This window comes from Pseudophryne corroboree, chromosome 4 (assembly GCF_028390025.1).
Source record: "Pseudophryne corroboree isolate aPseCor3 chromosome 4, aPseCor3.hap2, whole genome shotgun sequence".
Taxonomy (NCBI): domain Eukaryota; kingdom Metazoa; phylum Chordata; class Amphibia; order Anura; family Myobatrachidae; genus Pseudophryne; species Pseudophryne corroboree.
Genome location: NC_086447.1, coordinates 301,728,045 through 301,751,506, shown reverse-complemented (window position 1 = coordinate 301,751,506; position 23,462 = coordinate 301,728,045). Strand labels below are relative to the sequence as shown.

At 48.4% G+C, this 23,462-nt stretch overlaps 1 protein-coding gene and 1 pseudogene across 5 annotated transcripts in view; both read right to left on the bottom strand.

Moving 5' to 3' along the window:
* ECT2 (epithelial cell transforming 2) overlaps nt 1-23,462 on the bottom strand; it is a 719,104-nt gene that overhangs the window by 250,547 nt on the left and 445,095 nt on the right. The gene's annotated exons all lie outside the window — the stretch shown is intronic.
* On the bottom strand, nt 20,577-20,695 carry LOC134911923 (5S ribosomal RNA; annotated as a pseudogene).

Below are 23,462 nucleotides of genomic sequence, written 5' to 3'. Positions count from 1 at the left end.
GTTCCGGGTACCAAGTCCCTCTTGGCCAATCCGGAGCCACGAGTATAGTTCTTACTCCTCTACGTCTTATAATTCTCAATACCTTGGTTATGAGAAGCAGAAGAGGGAACACATACACCGACTGTTACACCCACGGTGTTACCAGGACGTCCACAGCTATCGCCTGAAGGTCTCGTGACCTGGCGCAATACCTGTCCCGTTTTTTGTTCGGGCGGGACGCCATCATTTCCACCTTTGGTCTTTCCCAACGGTTCACAATCATGCGGAAAACTTCCCGATGAAGTTCCCACTCTCCCGGGTGGAGGTCGTGCCTGCTGAGGAAGTCTGCTTCCCAGTCGTCCACTCCCGGAATGAACACTGCTGACAGTGCTATCACATGATTTTCCGTCTAGCGAAAAATCCTTGCAGTTTTGACCACTGCCCTCCTGCTTCTTGTGCCGCCCTATCTGTTTACGTGGGCGACTGCCGTGATGTTATCCCACTGGATGAATACCGGCTGACCTTGAAGCAGAGGCCTTGCTAAGCTTATAGCATTACAAATTTGCTCTTAGCTCCAGTATATTTATGTGGAGAGAATTCTCCAGACTTGATCACACTCCCTGGAAATTTTTTCCCTGTGTGACTGCTCCCCAGCCTCTCAGGCTGGCCTCCGTGGTTACCAGCATCCAATCCTGAATGCCGAATCTGCGGCCCTCTAGAAGATGAGCACTCTGTAATCACCACAGGAGAGACACCCTTGTCCTTGGATATAGGGTTATCCGCTGATGCATCTGAAGATGCTATCCGGACCATTTGTCCAGCAGATCCCACTGAAGAGTTCTTGCGTGAAATCTGCCGAATGGAAGCGCTTCGTAATAAGCCACCATTTTTTACCAGGACTCTTGTGCAATGATGCCCTGACACTTTTCCTGGTTTTAGGAGAATCCCGATTAGCTCGGATAACTCCCTGGCTTTCTCCTCTGGGAGAAACACCCTTTTCCTGGACTGTGTCCAGAATCATCCCTAGGACCAGCAGACGTGTCGTCGGAACAACTGCGGTTTTGGAATATTTAGTATCCACCCGTGCTGTCGTAGAACTACTTGAGATAGTGCTACTCCGACCTCCAACTGTTCTCTGGACCTTGTTCTTATCAGGAGGTCGTCCATTTTCTTTGAAGACGAATCCTCATTTCGGTCATTACCTTGGTAAAGACCCGGGGTGCCTTGGACACTCCAACGGCATCGTCTGAAACTGATAGTGACAGTTCTGTACCACGAACCTGAGGTACCCTTGGTGAGAAAAGCAAATTTTGGGACATGGAGGTAAGCATCCCTGATGTCCCGGGACACCATATAGTCCCCTTGTTCCCAGTTCGCTATCACTGCTCTGAGTGACTCCATCTGGATTTGAACCCTCTTAAGTGTTCAAATTTTTCAGATTTAGAATCGGTCTCACCTAGTCTTCTGGCTTCAGTACCACCCTATAGTGTGGAACAATACCCCTTTCCTTGTTGTAGGAGGGGTAATTTTATTATCACCTGCTGGGAATACAGCTTGTGAATTGTTTTCAATACTGCCTCCCTGTCGGAGGGGGACATTGGTACAGCAGACTACAGGAACCTGCGAGGGGGGAAACGCCTCGACATTCCAATCTGTGCCCCTTTGATACTACTTGTAGGATCCAGGGGTCCTGTACGGTCCCAGCGTCATGCTGAGAACTTAGTAGAAGCGGTGGAGGGCTTCTGTTACTGGGAATGGGCTGCCTGCTGCAGTCTTCTTCCCTTTCCTCTATCCCTGGGCAGATATCTTATAGGGACGAAAAGACTGAGGCTGAAAAGACGGTGTCTTTCTCTATCGTCCTAGTGGATGCTGGGGTTCCTGAAAGGACCATGGGGAATAGCGGCTCCGCAGGAGACAGGGCACAAAAAGTAAAGCTTTTCCAGATCAGGTGGTGTGCACTGGCTCCTCCCCCTATGACCCTCCTCCAGATTCCAGTTAGATTTTTGTGCCCGGCCGAGAAGGGTGCAATCTAGGTGGCTCTCCTAAAGAGCTGCTTAGAAAAAGTTTAGCTTAGGTTTTTTATTTTACAGTGAGTCCTGCTGGCAACAGGATCACTGCAACGAGGGACTGAGGGGAGAAGTAGTGAACTCACCTGCGTGCAGGATGGATTGGCTTCTTGGCTACTGGACATCAGCTCCAGAGGGACGATCACAGGTACAGCCTGGATGGTCACCGGAGCCGCGCCGCCGGCCCCCTTGCAGATGCTGAAGTCAGAAGAGGTCCAAAATCGGCGGCTGAAGACTCCTGCAGTCTTCTAAAGGTAGCGCACAGCACTGCAGCTGTGCGCCATTTTCCTCTCAGCACACTTCACACGCAGTCACTGAGGGTGCAGGGCGCTGGGGGGGGGGCGCCCTGGGAGGCAAATGTAACCTATATAAAGGCTAAAAATACCTCACATATAGCCCCCAGAGGCTATATGGAGATATTTAACCCCTGCCTGGATTCACTAAATAGCGGGAGACGAGCCCGCCAAAAAAGGGGCGGGGCCTATCTCCTCAGCACACGGCGCCATTTCCTCTCACAGCTCCGCTGGTCAGGACGGCTCCCAGGTCTCTCCCCTGCACTGCACTACAGAAACAGGGTAAAACAGAGAGGGGGGGCAAATTTATGGCGATATTTTTATATATAAAGCAGCTATAAGGGAGCACTTATTATAAGGCTATCCCTGTTATATATATAGCGCTTTTGGTGTGTGCTGGCAAACTCTCCCTCTGTCTCCCCAAAGGGCTAGTGGGTCCTGTCTTCGTTAGGAGCATTCCCTGTGTGTCTGCTGTGTGTCGGTACGTGTGTGTCGACATGTATGAGGACGATATTGGTGTGGAGGCGGAGCAATTGCCAAATATGAGGATGTCACCCCCTAGGGAGTCGACACCAGAATGGATGCCTTTATTTATGGAACTACGGGATAGTGTCAACACGCTAAAGCAGTCGTTTGACGACATGAGACGGCCGGACAATCAATTAGTGCCTGTCCAGGCGACTCAAACACCGTCACGGGCTGTAAAACGCCCTTTGCCTCAGTCGGTCGACACAGACCCAGACACAGGCACTGACTCCAGTGGTGACGGTGACGAATCAACCGTATTTTCCAGTAGGGCCACACGTTATATGATTTTGGCAATGAAGGAGGCGTTACATTTAGCTGATACTACAGGTACCACTAAACAGGGTATTATGTGGGGTGTGAAAAAACTACCTATAGTTTTTCCTGAATCAGAAGAATTAAATGACGTGTGTAATGAAGCGTGGCTTGCTCCTGATAAAAGGCTGATAATTTCAAAGAAATTATGGGCATTATACCCTTTCCCGCCAGAGGTTAGGGAGCGCTGGGAAACATCTCCTAGGGTGGACAAGGCGCTAACACGCTTATCTAAACAAGTGGCGTTACCCTCTCCTGAGACGGCCGCACTTAAAGATCCATCAGATAGGAGGATGGAAAATATCCAAAAAAGTATATACACACATGCAGGTGTTATACTACGACCAGCTATAGCGACTGCCTGGATGTGCAGTGCTGGGATAGTTTGGTCAGAGTCCCTGATTGAAAATATTGATACCCTGGACAGGGACAATATTTTACTGTCGTTAGAACAAATAAAGGATGCATTTCTTTATATGCGTGATGCACAGAGGGATATCTGCACACTGGCATCACGGGTAAGTGCTATGTCCATTTCGGCCAGAAGAGCTTTATGGACGCGACAGTGGACAGGCGATGCGGATTCAAAACGGCATATGGAAGTTTTGCCGTATAAAGGGGAGGAGTTATTTGGAGTCGGTCTATCAGATTTGGTGGCCACGGCTACAGCCGGGAAATCCACCTTTCTGTCTCAAATCACTCCCCAACAGAAAAAGGCACCGACTTTTCAACCGCAGCCCTTTCGTTCCTTTAAAAATAAGAGAGCAAAGGGCTATTCATATCTGCCACGAGGCAGAGGTCGAGGGAAGAGACAGCAACAGGCAGCTCCTTCCCAGGAACAGAAGCCCTCCCCGGCTTCTACAAAAGCCTCAGCATGACGCTGGGGCTTCTCAAGCGGACTCGGGGACGGTGGGCGGTCGTCTCAAAAATTACAGCGCGCAGTGGGCTCACTCGCAAGTAGATCCCTGGATCCTACAGATAATATCTCAGGGGTACAGGTTGGAATTAGAGACAGATCCACCTCGCCGTTTCCTGAAGTCTGCTTTACCAACGTCCCCCTCCGAAAGGGAGACGGTTTTGGAAGCCATTCACAAGCTGTACTCTCAGCAGGTGATAGTCAAGGTACCTCTTCTACAACAAGGGAAGGGGTATTATTCCACTCTTTTTGTGGTACCGAAGCCGGATGGCTCGGTAAGGCCTATTCTAAATCTGAAGTCCTTGAACCTGTACATAAAGAAGTTCAAGTTCAAAATGGAGTCACTCAGAGCAGTGATAGCGAACCTGGAAGAGGGGGATTTTATGGTATCCTTGGACATCAAGGATGCGTATCTCCACGTTCCAATTTACCCCTCACACCAGGGGTACCTCAGGTTCGTTGTACAAAACTGTCACTATCAGTTTCAGACGCTGCCGTTCGGATTGTCCACGGCACCTCGGGTCTTTACAAAGGTAATGGCCGAGATGATGATTCTTCTTCGAAGAAAAGGCATATTAATTATCCCATACTTGGACGATCTCCTAATAAGAGCAAGGTCCAGAGAACAGCTAGAGATGGGATTAGCACTGTCTCAAGAAGTGCTAAAACAGCACGGGTGGATTCTGAATATTCCAAAATCCCAGTTAATACCGACAACTCGTCTGCTGTTCCTAGGGATGATTCTGGACACGGTTCAGAAAAAGGTTTTTCTCCCGGAGGAAAAAGCCAAGGAGTTATCCGAGCTTGTCAGGAACCTCCTAAAACCAGGAAAGGTGTCTGTACATCAATGCACAAGAGTCCTGGGAAAAATGGTGGCTTCTTACGAAGCAATTCCATTCGGCAGATTCCACGCAAGAATTTTCCAAAGGGATCTGTTGGACAAATGGTCAGGGTCGCATCTTCAGATGCACCTGCGGATAACCCTGTCTCCAAGGACAAGGGTGTCTCTTCTGTGGTGGTTGCAGAGTGCTCATCTATTGGAGGGCCGCAGATTCGACATACAGGATTGGATCCTGGTGACCACGGACGCCAGCCTGAGAGGCTGGGGAGCAGTCACACAAGGAAGAAACTTCCAGGGAGTATGGACGAGCCTGGAAACGTCTCTTCACATAAACATTCTGGAACTAAGAGCAATCTACAATGCTCTAAGCCAGGCAGAACCTCTGCTTCAGGGAAAACCGGTGTTGATCCAGTCGGACAACATCACGGCAGTCGCCCATGTGAACAGACAGGGCGGCACAAGAAGCAGGAGTGCAATGGCAGAAGCTGCAAGGATTCTTCGCTGGGCAGAGAATCATGTGATAGCACTGTCAGCAGTGTTCATCCCGGGAGTGGACAACTGGGAAGCAGACTTCCTCAGCAGACACGATCTTCACCCGGGAGAGTGGGGACTTCATCCAGAAGTCTTCCACATGCTGGTAACCCGTTGGGAAAGACCAATGGTGGACATGATGGCGTCTCGCCTCAACAAAAAACTGGACAGGTATTGCGCCAGGTCAAGAGATCCGCAGGCAATAGCTGTGGACGCGCTGGTAACGCCTTGGGTGTACCAGTCGGTGTATGTGTTTCCTCCTCTGCCTCTCATACCAAAAGTATTGAGAATTATACGGCAAAGAGGCGTAAGAACGATACTAGTGGTTCCGGATTGGCCAAGAAGGACTTGGTACCCGGAACTTCAAGAGATGATCACGGAAGATCCGTGGCCTCTACCTCTAAGGAGGGACTTGCTTCAGCAGGGTCCCTGTCTGTTTCAAGACTTACCGCGGCTGCGTTTGACGGCATGGCGGTTGAACGCCGGATCCTAAAGGAAAAAGGCATGCCGGAAGAAGTCATTCCTACTTTGATTAAAGCAAGGAAGGAAGTAACCGTGCAACATTATCACCGAATTTGGCGAAAATATGTTGCGTGGTGCGAAGATCGGAGTGCTCCGACGGAGGAATTTCAACTGGGTCGATTCCTACATTTCCTGCAATCAGGATTGTCTATGGGTCTCAAATTGGGATCTATTAAGGTTCAAATTTCGGCCCTGTCGATTTTCTTTCAAAAAGAATTGGCTTCAGTCCCTGAAGTCCAGACCTTTGTTAAGGGAGTGCTGCATATACAGCCTCCTGTGGTGCCTCCAGTGGCACCGTGGGATCTCAATGTGGTTTTGGACTTCCTAAAATCTCATTGGTTTGAACCACTAAAAAAGGTGGATTTGAAATATCTCACATGGAAAGTGACCATGCTTCTAGCCCTGGCTTCGGCCAGGAGAGTGTCAGAACTGGCAGCTTTATCTTACAAAAGCCCATATCTGATTTTCCATTCGGACAGGGCAGAACTGCGGACTCGTCCGCATTTTCTCCCTAAGGTGGTGTCAGCATTTCATCTGAACCAGCCTATTGTAGTGCCTGCGGCTACAAGTGACTTGGAGGACTCCAAGTTACTGGACGTTGTCAGAGCATTAAAAATATATATTGCAAGGACAGCTGGAGTCAGAAAATCTGACTCGTTGTTTATATTGTATGCACCCAACAAGATGGGTGCTCCTGCGTCTAAGCAGACGATTGCTCGTTGGATCTGTAGCACAATCCAACTTGCACATTCTGTGGCAGGCTTGCCACAGCCTAAATCTGTAAAGGCCCACTCCACAAGGAAGGTGGGCTCATCTTGGGCGGCTGCCCGAGGGGTCTCGGCATTACAACTTTGCCGAGCAGCTACGTGGTCAGGGGAGAACACGTTTGTAAAATTTTACAAATTTGATACTCTGGCTAAGGAGGACCTGGAGTTCTCTCATTCGGTGCTGCAGAGTCATCCGCACTCTCCCGCCCGTTTGGGAGCTTTGGTATAATCCCCATGGTCCTTTCAGGAACCCCAGCATCCACTAGGACGATAGAGAAAATAAGATTTTACTTACCGATAAATCTATTTCTCGGAGTCCGTAGTGGATGCTGGGCGCCCATCCCAAGTGCGGATTATCTGCAATAATTGTACATAGTTATTGTTAACAAATTCGGGTTATTGTTGAAGGAAGCCATCTTTCAGAGGCTCCGCTGTTATCATACTGTTAACTGGGTTTAGATCACAAGTTGTACGGTGTGATTGGTGTGGCTGGTATGAGTCTTACCCGGGATTCAAAATCCTCCCTTATTGTGTACGCTCGTCCGGGCACAGTACCTAACTGGAGTCTGGAGGAGGGTCATAGGGGGAGGAGCCAGTGCACACCACCTGATCTGGAAAAGCTTTACTTTTTGTGCCCTGTCTCCTGCGGAGCCGCTATTCCCCATGGTCCTTTCAGGAACCCCAGCATCCACTACGGACTCCGAGAAATAGATTTATCGGTAAGTAAAATCTTATTTTTTCTGCAGAGATGTGACTTAGGGTAAAACACGGTGGATCTTCCAGCAGTTGCCGTGGCCACCAGGTCCCATGGACCGACCCCAAATAACTCCTCCCCTTTTATACGGCAATACATCTTTGTGCCGTTTGGAATCTGCATCCCCTGACCACTGTCGTGTCCATAAACATCTTCTTGCAGATATGGACATCGCATTTACTCTTGATGCCAGAGTGCAAATATCCCTCTGCGCATCTCGTATATATAGAAATGCATCCTTTAAATGCTCTATAGTCAATAAAATACTGTCCCTGTCAAGGGTATCAATATTTTTAGTCAGGGAATCCGACCAAGCCACCTCAGCTCTGCACATCCAGGCTGAGGCGATCGCTGGTCACAGTATAACACCAGCATGTGTGTGTATACTTTTTAGGATATTTTTCTGATAAGCATGTGAGCGCCTTATCCACCCTGAGGGGTGTTTCCCAATGCGCCTTAACTTCTGGCGGGAAAGGGTATACCGCCAATAATTTTCTATCGGGGGAAACCCACGCATCATCACACACTTCATTTAATTTATCTGATTCAGGAAAAACTACAGGTAGTTTTTTCACCTCACACATAATACCCTTCTTTGTGGTACTTGGAGTATCAGAAATATGTAACACCTCCTTCATTGCCCTTAACGTGTGGCCCTAAAGGAAAATACGTTTGTTTCTTCACCGTCGACACTGAAATCAGTGTCCGTGTCTGGGTCTATGTCGACCGACTGAGGTAAATGGGCGTTTTTACAAGCCCCTGACGGTGTCTGAGACGCCTGGACCGGTACTAATTTGTTCGCCGGCCGTCTCATGTCGTCAACCCACTTGCAGCGTGTTGACATTATCACGTAATTCCATAAGTAAGCCATCCATTCCGGTGTCGACTCCCTAGAGAGTGACATCACCATTACAGGCAATTTGCTCTGCCTCCTCACCAACATTTTCCTCATACATGTCGACACACACGTACCGACATACAGCACACACATAGGGAATGCTCTGATAGAGGACAGGACCCACTAGCCCTTTGGGGAGACAGAGGGAGAGTTTGCCAGCACACACCAAAATGCTATAATTATACAGGGACAACCCTTATATAAGTGTTCCTCCCATATAGCATTTAATATATATGTATATCGCCAAATCAGTGCCCCCCCTCTCTGTTTTAACCCTGTTTCTGTAGTGCAGTGCAGGGGAGAGCCTGGGAGCCTTCCCCTCAGCCTTTCTGTGAGGGAAAATGGCGCTGTGTGCTGAGGAGAATAGGCCCCGCCCCCTTTTCGGCGGGCTTCTTCTCCGGAGATTGTGAAGTCTGGCAGGGGTTAAATACATCCATATAGCCTCAAGGGCTATATGTGATGTATTTTTCGCCATACAGGTATTCTACATTGCTGCCAGGGCGCCCCCCCCCGCGCCCTGCACCCTCCGTGATCGCTGTGGGAAGTGTGCTGACAGACAATGGCGCACAGCTGCAGTGCTGTGCGCTACCTGAGGAAGACTGAAAAGTCTTCTGCCGCCTGGTTCCGGACCTCTTCAATCTTCAGCATCTGCAAGGGGGTCGGCGGCGCGGCTCCGGGACGAACCCCAGGGCGAGACCTGTGTTCCGACTCCCTCTGAAGCTAATGGTGTCCAGTAGCCTAAGAATCCAATCCATCCTGCACGCAGGTGAGTTGAAATTCTCTCCCCTAAGTCCCTCGATGCAGTGAGCCTGTTGCCAGCAGGACTCACTGAAAATAAAGAACCTAAAAACTTTTTCTAAGCAACTCTTTAAGAGAGCCACCTAGATTGCACCCTTCTCGGACGGGCACAAAAACCTAACTGAGGCTTGGAGGAGGGTCATAGGGGGAGGAGCCAGTACACACCATGTGATCCTAAAAGCTTGCTTTTGTGCCCTGTCTCCTGCGGAGCCGCTATTCCCCATGGTCCTGACGGAGTCCCCAGCATCCACTAGGACGTTAGAGAAATAAGAATTTACTCACCGGTAATTCTATTTCTCGTAGTCCGTAGTGGATGCTGGGGACTCCATAAGGACCATGGGGAATAGACGGGCTCCGCAGGAGACTGGGCACTCTAAAGAAAGATTTAGTGCTATCTGGTGTGCACTGGCTCCTCTCTCTATGCCCCTCCTCCAGACCTCATTTAAGGAAACTGTGCCCGGAAGAGCTGACATTACAAGGAAAGGATTTTGGAATCCAGGGTAAGACTCATACCAGCCACACCAATCACACTGTACAACTTGTGATAAACTTACCCAGTTAACAGTATGAACAACAACTGAGCATCACTCAACCGATGCTACATAACCATAACCCTTTGTTAAGCAATAACTATATACACGTATTGCAGAAAGTCCGCACTTGGGACGGGCGCCCAGCATCCACTACGGACTACGAGAAAAAGAATTACCGGTGAGTAAATTCTTATTTTCTCTAACGTCCTAGTGGATGCTGGGGACTCCGTAAGGACCATGGGGATTATACCAAAGCTCCCAAACGGGCGGGAGAGTGCGGATGACTCTGCAGCACCTAATGGGCAAACACCAGGTCCTCCTCAGCCAGGGTATCAAACTTGTAGAATTTTGCAAATGTGTTTGAACCCGACCAAGTAGCAGTTCGGCAAAGCTGTAATGCAGAGACCCCTCGGGCAGCCGCCCAAGAATAGCCCACCTTCCTTGTGGAATGGGCTTTCACTGATTTTGAATGCGGCAATCCAGCCGCAGAATGAGCCTGCTGAATCGTGTTACAGATCCAGCGAGCAATGGTCTGCTTTGAAGCAGGAGCACCCAGCTTGTTGGATGCATACAGGATAAACAGCGAGTCAGTTTTCCTGACTCCAGCCGTCCTGGCAACATAGATCTTCAAAGCCCTGACTACATCAAGCAACTTGGAATCCTCCAAGTCACGAGTAGCCGCAGGCACCACAATGGGTTGGTTCAAATGAAAAGATGACACCACCTTTGGCAGAAACTGCGGACGAGTCCGCAATTCTGCCCTATCCATATGGAAAACCAGATAGGGGCTTTTACATGACAAAGCCGCCAATTCTGACACACGCCTAGCTGAGGCTAAGGCCAACAGCATGACCACTTTCCACGTGAGATACTTTAGCTCCACTGTCTTAAGTGGCTCAAACCAGTGGGATTTCAGGAAACCCAAGACCACGTTAAGATCCCAAGGTGCCACTGGTGGCACAAAAGGAGGCTGAATATGCAGCACTCCCTTAACAAACGTCTGAACCTCAGGCAGTGAAGCCAGTTCTTTTTGAAAGAAAATGGATAGGGCCGAAATCTGGACCTTTATGGACCCTAATTTTATGCCCATAGTCACACCTGACTGTAGGAAGTGCAGGAATCGACCGAGCTGGAATTCCTCTGTAGGGGCCTTCCTGGCCTCACACCAAGCAACATATTTTCGCCATATACGGTGATAATGTTTTGCTGTCACGTCCTTCCTAGCCTTTATCAGCGTAGGAATAACTGCATCCGGAATGCCCTTTTCTGCTAGGATCCGGCGTTCAACCGCCATGCCGTCAAACGCAGCCGCGGTAAGTCTTGGAACAGACAGGGCCCCTGTTGCAACAGGTCCTGTCTGAGAGGCAGAGGCCATGGGTCCTCTGTGAGCATTTCTTGCAGTTCCGGGTACCAAGTCCTTCTTGGCCAATCCGGAACAATGAGTATTGTTCTCACGATTCTCAGTTCCCTGGGTATGAGAGGAAGAGGAGGAAACACATAGACCGACTGGAATACCCACGGTGTCACCAGTGCGTCCACAGCTATCGCCTGAGGGTCCCTTGACCTGGCGCAATACCTCTTTAATTTTTTGTTGAGGCGGGACGCCATCATGTCCACCTGTGGCAGTTCCCATCGATTTACAATCTGCGTGAAGACTTCTTGATGAAGTCCCCACTCTCCCGGGTGGAGGTCGTGTCTGCTGAGGAAGTCTGCTTCCCAGTTGTCCACTCCCGGAATGAACACTGCTGACAGTGCTTGCACGTGATTCTCCGCCCAACGAAGAATCCTGGTGGCTTCCGCCATTGCCACCCTGCTTCTTGTGCCGCCCTGGCGGTTTACATGAGCGACCGCCGTGATGTTGTCTGACTGAATCAGCACTGGTTGGCCTCGAAGCAGAGGCTCTGCTTAACTCAGGGCGTTGTATATGGCCCGTAGCTCCAGGATATTTATGTGCAGACAACTCTCCTGACTTGACCACAGCCCTTGGAAGTTTCTTCCTTGAGTGATTGCCCCCCACCATCGGAGGCTTGCATCCGTGGTCACCAGGACCCAGTCCTGTATGCTGAATCTGCGGCCCTCGAGGAGGTGAGCATCTTGTAGCTACCACAGAAGAGACACCCTGGCCCTGGGGGACAGGGTGATCATCCGATGCATCTGAAGATGCGATCCGGACCACTTGTCCAGCAGATCCCACTGAAAGATCCTCGCATGGAACCTGCCGAAGGGAATGGCTTCGTATGACGCCACCATCTTTCCCAGTACTCGTGTGCAGTGATGCACCATCACCTGTTTTGGCTTTAGGAGGTCTCTGACCAGAGTCACGAGCTCCTGAGCCTTCTCCTCCGGGAGAAACACCTTCTTCTGGTCTGTGTCCAGAATCATGCCCAGGAAGGGCAGACACGTCGCAGGAATCAGCTGCGACTTTGGAATGTTCAGAATCCAGCCGTGCTGACGCAACACTTCCCGAGAGTGTGCTACGCTGATCAGCAACTGCTCCCTGGACCTCGCCTTTATGAGGAGATCGTCCAAGTATGGGATAATTGTAACCCCTTGCTTCCGAAGGAGCACCATCATTTCCGCCATCACCTTGGTAAAAACTCTCAGTGCCGTGGACAGGCCAAACGGCAACGTCTGGAATTGGTAATGACAGTCCCGTACCACAAACCTGAGGTACTCCTGATGAGGCGGATAAATGGGGACATGCCAGTAAGCATCCTTGATGTCCAGAGACACCATAAAATCCCCCTCTTTCAGGGATTTTAAATTTAAAACGGGTCTGACCGAACCGTCCGGTTTCGGTACCACAAACATAGTGGAATAGTAGCCCCTTCCCCGTTGAAGGGGGGAACCTCTACCACCACCTGCTGGAGAAAAAGTTTGTGAATTGCCGCCAACACTATCTTCCTTTCCATGGGGGAAGTTGGTAAGGCAGATTTTAGGTAACTGTGAGGGGGCGTCACCTCGAATTCCAGCTTGTATCCCTGAGACACAATTTGTATAGCCCAAGGATCCACCTGTGAGCGAACCCACTGGTGGCTGAAATGTCGGAGACGCGCCCCCACGCCTCCTGGCTCCGCCTGTGGAGCCCCAGCGTCATGCGGTGGATTTAGTGGAAGCCGGGGAAGACTTTTGTTCCTGGGAACTAGCTGCATGGTGCAGCTTTTTTCCTCTACCCCTGCCTCTGGCAAGAAAGGACGCACCTCTGACCTTCTTGCTCTTCTGAGAACGAAAGGACTGCATTTGGTAATACGGTGCTTTCTTAGGCTGTGGAGGGACATAAGGCAAGAAATTTGACTTCCCAGCCGTAGCTGTGGAAACTAGGTCCGAGAGACCATCCCCAAACAATTCCTCACCCTTATAAGGTAAAACCTCCATGTGTTTTTTAGAGTCGGTATCCCCTGTCCATTGCAGAGTCCATAAGACCCTTCTGGCAGAAATGGACATTGCGTTTACTCTAGAGCCCAGCAGGCAAATGTCCCTCTGGGCATCCCGCATATATAGGACCGCGTCATTGATATGTGCCAGGGTCAGTAGAACAGTGTCCCTGTCCAGGGTATCTATCTCCTCAGACAGAGTATCCGTCCATGCAGCTACCGCACTACACATCCAGGCCGAAGCAATTGCTGACCTCAGCAGTGTGCCAGAATGTGTATAAACAGACTTCAGGAAAGGATCCTTTAGGGCGGCCGTATCCTGAGACGGCAGGGCCACCTTCTTAGACAAGCGTGTCAACGCCTTGTCTACCCTAGGGGAGGATTCCCAGCGTAACCTGTCCGTTGGCGGGAAAGGATACGCCATAAGTAATCTCTTTGAAATTATCACCTTCCTGTCAGGGGAATCCCACGCTTTTTCACATAATTCATTTAATTCATGTGAAGGGGGAAAAGTCACTTCATGCTTTTTCTCCCCATACATATAAATCCTCTTGTCAGGGACAGGATTTTCCTCAGAAATGTGTAGTACATCCTTCATTGCTACAATCATGTAGCGGATGGCTTTAGTCATTTTAGGCTGCAACTTTGCCTCATCGTCATCGACACTGGAGTCAGATTCCGTGTCGACATCTGTGTCAACTATCTGGGATAGTGTGCGCTTTTGAGACCCTGACGGCCTCTGCGCTGTAGGATCAGGCATGGGTTGAGACCCTGACTGTCCCAAGGTTACAGTTTTATCCAATCTGTTATGCAAGGAGTTTACATTATCATTTAACACCTTCCACATATCCATCCAATCAGGTGTCGGCACCGTCGGCGGCGACACCACACTCAGCTGCACTTGTTTTGCCTCCACGTATCCTTCCTCATCAAACATGTCGACACAGGCTCTGACTGAGGACAGGACCCCACAAAGGCTTTTGGGGAGACAGAGAGTATGCCAGCACACACCCCAGCGCTATATAACCCAGGGATTACACTGTACCTTAGTGTTTACCCCGTAGCTGCTGTTAAATATATCTCTGCGTCTAAATTTATGTGCCCCCCCTCTCTTTTTTACCCTCTATTGCACCTGTATACTGCAGGGGAGAGCCTGGGGAGCGTCCTTCCAGCGGAGCTGTGAAGAGAAAATGGCGCTGGTGTGCTGAGGATGAAGGCCCAGCCCCCTCAGCGGCGGGCTTCTGTCCCGCTTTAATGTGAAAAAATGGCGGGGGCCCGGGCATATATACAGTCCCAGACTGTATATATGTCTAATTTTGCCAAAAAAGGTACTTAATTGCTGCCCAGGGCGCCCCCTTCCCTGCACCCTACAGTGACCGGAGTGTGCGGTGTGCTGTGGGAGCAATGGCGCACAGCTGCAGTGCTGTGCGCTACCTTAAGTGAAGACAGGAGTCTTCAGCCGCCGATTTCGATGTCTTCATGCTTCTGCTGCTTCTGTACTTCTGGCTCTGCGAGGGGGAAGGTGGCGCGGCTCCGGGAACGGACGATCAAGGTTAGGTACCCGTGTTCGATCCCTCTGGAGCTAATGGTGTCCAGTAGCCTAAGAAGCGCTACCTAGCTGCCGTGAGTAGGTTTGCTTCTCTCCCCTCAGTCACTCGTAGCAGAGAGTCTGTTGCCAGCAGAAGCTCTCTGAAAATAAAAAACCTGACAAAATACTTTCTTTTCTAGCAAGCTCAGGAGAGCCCACTAGGAGCACCCAGCTCTGGCCGGGCACAGATTCTAACTGAGGTCTGGAGGAGGGGCATAGAGGGAGAAGCCAGTGCACACCAGATAGTACTAAATATTTCTTTAGAGTGCCCAGTCTCCTGCGGAGCCCGTCTATTCCCCATGGTCCTTACGGAGTCCCCAGCATCCACTAGGACGTTAGAGAAAAAAACATTTAGTAAAGGTGTGCACAGACGACCAGATCGCAGCCCTGCACAGCCGTTTCACTGAGACACCACAGCGAACCGCCCAAGACGCATCAACAGCGCAAGTCCAGTGAGCCTGCAGTGGAGCCGGAACTGGTAAATATGAAGGAGTGTGTGTATATATATATATATATACACATACATACATACATACATACACATGATGTAGAGTCTATGTCCCCCAACGGGCAATGGTGTTCTTGGAGGCTGGCCATCCTCGCTTTGGAGCATCTACAAGGACCAAAAGACACTCTGTGCGGCGCAACAACACCGTGCGAGACAAGTAAATCTTCAAAGCCTGAACATCGTTCCTGGCCTGGTTGGACAATGTATCCTGCGGAGACGAAGAACCAGGAGTAAAAGCCAGCTGAACAATGTCTTGGTTGAGATGGAACACAGACACCACTTTAGGCAAAAGGGAAGTTTTCGTTCTCAGAACCATGCGGTCAGACTGAAAAGAGGCAAGAGGTGCCTTGCAAGACAAGGCAGCCAGCTCGGAGACCCACTGAGCAGATGCAATTGCTAAAAGAAACACCACCTTTAAAGTCAGAAACCGCAAGCCCACCAAATCCAGAGGCTCGAATGGCGGTTTCTGAAGAGCCGTAAGGACGAAATTCAAATCCCAAGGAGGAACAGGAGGCACCTATGGTGGGTATATCAGTAGAACACCCAGAAGAAAACAGCGTACATCCGGAAAGTTAGAAAACAGATTAGACGGAGACCTGTCCCTTGAGAGAGGAGAGCCGCAGACTTTTGACAAACAGACTTGGAGAAAGGCCAAAAGGCAGAGGAGGCGAAACTCCGCAGCCGAGAGACCCTTGCACTCACACCACAAATGCCAAATTCGGTAATACATTTTGGGAGGTGACCGCCTTTCTAGCATGAAGCATCGTATTCACAACAGAAGAGGGCAATCCTTTTGACCTTAAGACTGTTGTTTCAAGAACTACGCCGTCAAAGTCATACATGGCAAACTGTGGTGACGACGCTGGAACCCAAACCTCCGCCCAACGGAGAATGTGGCCTACCTCTCTCATGGCTCTCCAACTGCGAGTCCCGCCTTGTTTATGTAAGCAACGGTCGTTGTGTTGTCAGACTGTATGCGAACAGGAATTCCCTGAAGAAGGTCCTGAAGCTGTCTCGATGCATTGTGAATGGCCCGAAGTTTTAGGATGTTGATTGGTAGTGTTGTTTCTAACCTGGATCACCAACCCTGAAGATGGTGATGACTAAACCGCGCCACAACCTGTGAGACTGGCGTCCGTAGTAACCACATTCCAAATCCAGATGGAAAAACAGAGATCCGTTGGTCAGATTTGGTGTGTGAAGCCACCACTGGAGAGAGTGACGCGTTTGAACGGACAGGCGGAGAAGCTGTGTGTCCAACCTGAAGTACGATGGGGACCAATCACACAGAATTGGAGATTGCAGAATCCTGGCATGGAAGCGTGAAAACAGAACCACGTCAAAAGCAGGTACCATCTTTCCGAGCAACTGCATGCATCGGAGCACCAAGACCTATGGCAACTGAAGAAGTGTGTATCCTGGACTGGAGGTCCGTTACCTTGTCCGGAGGAAGGAAGACTCTCTGAACCAGTGTGTCGAAGAGAAGGCCCAGGAACACCATCCGTTGCGATGGTAGAAGTTTTGACTTGGAAAAGTTGATCAGCCAACCGAGGGATTAGAGCGTGTCCAACGTTAGGTCTATATGCGACCGGAGCAGAGCCTCAGACGGTGCCTTGAGTAGCAAGTTGTCCAGGTAAGGAGTGATGTTGACGCCATGTTTCCGTAATAATGCAATCCCATGAGCCATTATCTTTGTGAATACTCCGAGAGCCATAGAGACAGAAAGGAAGGGCCTGGAACAGGTAGTGGTAAGGGCCCACCGCAAACCGAAGAAGTGTCCTGTCCAAATGGGTACATGCAGGTATGCGTTCTAACTAATTTTTAGTTTCTATGGACAAGATGACTGAGAGGATAGATTCCATTTTGAATTTGTCTAAGTGAAGGTATGGGTTCAACAACTAAGTTGAGGATCGGGCGGAACGAGCAGTCCGGCTTGTCCGCCAGGAATAGAGTCGAGTAGAACCAGAGACCCCGCTGCTGTCTGAAGGTCCAGAACATAACCCCTGGGTACGACACTGCTTACCCACAGATCCGTTTTGGATACTACCCAAACGTCCCTGAGATAGTCAGGCTGAGGCTTTTTAGGCCGGCTTAGATCCCGGTCGATGAGTACCCTGGGAACCCCAACCCCGGATGGAGTCCCCACTCTCCTGGATGGAGATCGTGTCTGCTGAGGAAGTCTGCTTCCCGGTTGTCTACTCCCAGAATAAAGATGGCTGACAGCGCAAATGCGTGTTTTTCTGTCCAGAGGAGTATTCTTGTGATCTCTGACATTGCCGTTCTGCTCTTCGTTCCGCCTTGTCGGTTTATGTAAGCCACTGTTACATTGTCCGACTGCACCTGAATGGCCCGATTTCTCAGAAGAGGGGACGCCTGAAGAAGACCGTGCCCTTGGCGACAGACAAATTCTCTGGTGCATGTGGAGGTGAGATCCCGACCACTTGTCCAGGAGATCTAGTTGGAAGGTCCGAGCGTGGAACCTCCCGTACTGGAGAGCCTCGTAAGAGGCCACCATCTTTCCAAATAGGGCGAATGCATTGATGAACAGACACCCAGGGTGGCTTCAGGACATCCCGGACCATAGCTTGTATCACCAACGCCTTTTCCTGCAGAAGAAACACCCTCTGCACTTCCATATCCAGGATCATTCCCAGAAATGACAACCTCTGGGTTGGTTCCAAATGTGACTTTGGAAGATTCAGAATCCAACCGTGACTCTGGAGCAGTCGCGTTGTGAGAACAATGGACTGCAGTAGCTTCTCCTTGGACGATGCCTTTATCAGCAGATCGTCCAGATATAGAATGATGTTCCCCCCCCCTGCCTGCGGAGAAGAATCATCATTTCTGCCATTACCTTGGTAAACACCCTCGGTGCTGTGGAGAGGCCGAATGGCAGGGCCCGGAACTGGAAATGACAGTCCTGCAGTGCGAAACAGAGATAAGCCTGACGCGGCAGCCAGATCGGAATGTGGAGGTATGCGTCCTTGATATCCAGCGATACCAGGAATTCCCCCTTATCCAGACCTGATATCACCGCCCTGTGAGACTCCATCTTGAACTTGAGCTTCTTTAAAATAAGATTTTAAACCTACCGGTAAATCTTTTTCTCCTAGTCCGTAGAGGATGCTGGGGACTCCGTAAGGACCATGGGGAATAGACGGGCTCCGCAGGAGACATGGGCACTAAAAAGTACTTTAGATATGGGTGTGCACTGGCTCCTCCCTCTATGCCCCTCCTCCTTACCTCAGTTAGAAAAACTGTGTCCAGAGGAGACTGACAGTACGAGGAAAGGATGTTTGTTAATCCAAGGGCAAGATTCATACCAGCCCACACCATCCACACCGTATAACATGGAATATACGAACCAGTTAACAGTATGAAACAAAACAGCATCAGCCCGAGACTGATCAAAACTGTAACATAACCCTTATGTAAGCCAAAACTATATACAAGTCTTGCAGAATTTAGTCCGCACTGGGACGGGCGCCCAGCATCCTCTACGGACTAGGAGAAAATGATTTACCGGTAGGTTTAAAATCTTATTTTCTCTTACGTCCTAGAGGATGCTGGGGACTCCATAAGGACCATGGGGATTATACCAAAGCTCCAAAACGGGCGGGAGAGTGCGGATGACTCTGCAGCACCGACTGAGCAAACATGAGGTCCTCATCAGCCAGGGTATCAAATTTGTAGAACTTTGCAAAGGTGTTTGAACCCGACCAAGTCGCCGCTCGGCAGAGCTGTAATGCCGAAACACCTCGGGCAGCCGCCCAAGAAGAGCCCACCTTCCTAGTGGAATGGGACTTTACTGAATTTGGTAACGGCAATCCAGCCGTAGAATGAGCCTGCTGAATCGTGTTACAGATCCAGCGAGCAATGGTCTGCTTAGAAGCAGGAGCGCGAACTTTGTTGGCTGCATACAGGACAAACAGTGCCTCTGTTTTCCTAACCCGAGCCGTTCTGGCTACATACATTTTTAATACCCTAACCACATCAAGGGACTCTGAATCCTCCAAGTCCCGCGTAGCCACAGGCACCACAATAGGTTGGTTCATATGAAAAGAGGAAATCACCATTGGCAAAAATTGAGGACGAGTCCGCAACTCCGCTCTATCCACATGGAAAATCAGATAGGGGCTTTTATGAGATAAAGCCGCCAACCCAGACACTCGCCTTGCCGATGCCAAGGCCAACAACATGACCACTTTCCAAATGAGATACTTTAATTCCACTCTGCAGCCACCACAGGAGAGATACCCTGGCCCTGGGGGACAGGCTGATCATCTGATGAATCTGTAGATGCGACCCGGACCACTTGTCCAGAAGGTCCCACTGAAAAGTCCTAGCATGGAACCTGCCGAATGGAATGGCCTCGTAAGACGCCACCATCTTTCCAAGAATTCGAGTGCAGTGATGCACAGACACCCTTTTTGGCTTCAAGAGGTCCCTGACCAAGTTCAGGAGTTCTTGGGCCTTTTCCATCGGGAGAAAAACCCTTTTCTGGTCTGTATCCAGTATCATGCCTAAGAAAGGCAAACGGGTCGTTAGAACCAACTGTGACTTCGGGGGATTGAGAATCCAGCCGTGCTGCTGCAACACCCTCAGGGAGAGTGCCACGCTGTTCAGCAACTGCTCTCTTGATCTCGCTTTTATTAGGAGATCGTCCAAGTACGGGATAATTGTGACTCCCTGCTTGCACAGGAGCACCATCATTTCCGCCATTATCTTGGTGAAAATCCTCGGGGCCGTGGAAAGCCTAAACGGCAACGTCTGAAATTGGAAAGGACAATCCTGGGGGGGGGGTTGGGGATGCCGCACAGGAAAAAATATGGATAGTAATAAAAAATGAAATAAAGTGAAAAAAAGTGAAAAAAAGGTTATCTCCGAGAAAAGCTGACAGTTTAGACAATAGTCTAAAATAAATCACCTTCTACTAATAAGAAAAAATATATCTGTGGGTAGAAAAAACTGGTGATTGTCAGCAGTGCTCCCAAAGGTCCAAACGTATTTGAGAATATGAAAGGAGACAAGAAAAAGTGACCTTGGTTGGGAGCACTCACTCCCGGAGAAATACTTACAATTATGATATATGTATGAGTAGTAATGTAACAATAGAATAATTAAGTTAAAACGTAACTTTTATTAGTCTATATTTCATAAAAAATTAGGTACACTAATTGAAATGACTAGGGAAGTGAAAAACAAAAGATACCCGATTACTATTAGAATGGCTTTGAACTTTCTAAGCCATACATAAATTCAGTCTGCGAACATTTTGATGGATTGTTATTGTGGTGTTTCAGTATCTGGCAAGCATATGCCCATCCTTCCGTGGATTCAGTGCAGTCACCAATTCAATTCCACTGGAAACCTACAACACCAGGTATTCCTAGGTGGTCTCCCACTGAAGTACTGACCCGGCCCAACACTGTATTGCCTCCAAGATCAGACGGGGTTGGGCATACCCAGTGTGGTATGGTAGTAGGTGACGTGTGAAAAAAAGGGCAGCGAGTGCAGTTATTATGTAAAGGATGTGTGTTATTGTGCCAGTTTAGCTGCATATATTCCCCCTATTAAATATTTTGTTGACCCTCATTGCACCAATTAGCGACCCACACACATGGGTATGCAGAGGTTAAATCATATGGTCAACAGGGGTTGATGACATAAGCCTCTGTTTTTTCTGTACGGAGCGTGAGGCAAGACAAGGAAAATAGCCTATTATAATTTTAAGGCATGTACATTAGACAGACACAAATTTAGATGAAAAAGAGTGTCAGTTATTTCAGATTGAAACTACTTTTCATGAAAGCCTTGATTGGGTGATATTTTCTGATACGTAAATATAAATAGAGAAATTGTCCATGCTGAATATCGAGTATGGTATTTAATTTGTATCAGAGGGCGGAAAAACTCGCTTATAATGGCACAAAGATAAATCAGTAAATGTGCTTCAAAAAGTATTTGTTGCAATATTAGACAGTGCAATCATAAGCAGTCGCATACCAGCAGCTGATACAACAGGTACAAATGTTGCCATAGATCTGACATGGACTGATACTTGGAAGCCAAATGTAAGTTGTAAAGAGAAACACACACCGCTGCAACTACAGCTGCCCTGCACTATATTATAAGTATGTTATCAATCTATGTCTTTATAAACATACAAAACAGCCTGAGTGATTTACAAGCCAAAATTGGCGGCTGAGTGCCACGAGTAATAGTGCAGTTAATCATATAAAATACCTGTGATGATTGGTTATGTGCTTGAAAAAATACTTGCTGCCAATTTACATATTTAAAACATGCAGAACAGCTTAAATCATTTGCAAGCCAAATGTAGCACCTAAATACCACAGGTAACGGTGCAGTTAGTCATACACAGCACCTAAAACATGCAGAACAGCTTAAAACATTTGCTAGCCAAACTTAGCTGCTGAATTTCCACGGGTAACGGTGCAGTTAATCATAAACAGCACCAGCGATGATTAATTTTAGCATATGCTTGATATTAATGACCAGCATAGTAGAATAGCCCAAATAGGCGTATGGCTATATAATAACAAAAAAGGGAAAGTGAGCAGGGGGGAAGGGGGAAGAGATACTTATTGGGCTGTGCGCCTCCCCGTCCCGTCAGGTGCCGCCGAGCCACCGAAGTCCATGCAATATGCAGACTGGACGCCTTGCCCGATCTCCTCTCCTCTGTCGCTGGTCTAAGTTCGGTCACGTGAGAGCGCTCTCCGTGACCCTTAATCACGTACCCAACGTACGTTTCGCAGTGAGCTTGTTCACGGGTAGCGTGAGCAATTGTGGGCCGGGGATAGCAATATATTGAGAGATGCCACCAATCATGGCTCTAGTAGCTGAATTAACACAGCAGAGTCATATATTTAGTAATGCTGTGCCTAGCGCCGGGGAAACCTGAGCTTAATATAAGGCCAATGTACTCTTATTAATTGAGCAGCTTGAACATGCTAAAATTCTACCATTTGCGGGGAGCATAAGATGCAAGCTTAATTAAAGAGAAATGAGTCTAATAATTGAAAGAAATTTGTTGTATGAAATGGGAGTATCTTACAGTCATGATGCGATTGTATATGTGTGTAGATTCCAAAATGAGAAACAAAAAAATCATCATCATAGCTCTATTCCACAATAGTACTATAGTAAGCGATTTGAAATATGTGATTAATGAATTACTAAAAAATATATAAGGAGAAAGAAAAAATACCAGTAGTTGGAAAGTCCATATAGGACAAAAAAGGACCATTTTCTTAATTTTATGCTGGTTACCTATAATACTAAGGAATGTGAATACTTGGATAGAATATTGGCATAAAGGAGGTTTCTTAACAAAGCAAGAAAAGACTAAAAAAGATTTTAGCGTATAAGGAAAAGTTGTTGCTTATTTCTGAACCACAAAAAAATAAAAAATATAAATAAAATTGTAAACCGGTAATGAAAAATGCCCAATATGAGGGGAATTTTTTTTTTGATAATAATGCCATGCAATACTAATGAATTTTATGCATGTTCCAACTGCCTTTGATATGTGACAGGGTCGGCGCACCCCCTGCCTATTTTAATACCCTAATTTGATGTGACAGTGATTGAATTTGTAGTAACTAGGTGAATAAGTAAGTGAACAAAAATCTGAGCTATATAGGTGGAGGGGAAGGGAAGTGAAAAGAAAGAGATAAAGTATGATGAGTGTGCAAGGGATCGGTGAGTGTGTGCATGACAAGTGCTATTGTGAATATTGGAAGTGTGGAAGTATAATAGGATGAAATTGTGTAGCGTCTGGTATGCAGGTAGAGATGGATTGGGCCCGAAATGGAGAAAAAGAACGTGAAACCAGAATGAAAAAAAGGTGCCAAAACAGGGCCTTTCAAAGTAAAAAGAGTGTAGAAAGAAAAGGTGCCAAGATATAATAGGTAGACGTGCATATTGGCAGTGGGAAGAAGGAGAGGGGGAGAAGTGTGGATACATGCTTAAATTGGGAGGAAAGCACCAAAGTTCATTGTTTCATTTAAACCCTGTGGATGCAGGGAGTCTAATTTAAAGGTCCATTCGCATTCCTTGCGTAGGAGTAGGTTGGTCCAGTCACCTCCACGTATGCCCAGTTTCACTTTTTCTAGACCACATACTTTGAGTTCGTCCCATCGGCCGGCATGGTGATACAGGAAATGTCGTGCCACAGAGGTGATCTTTTTTGTCCAATAAGGACATTCCAACTACTGGTATTTTTTCTTTC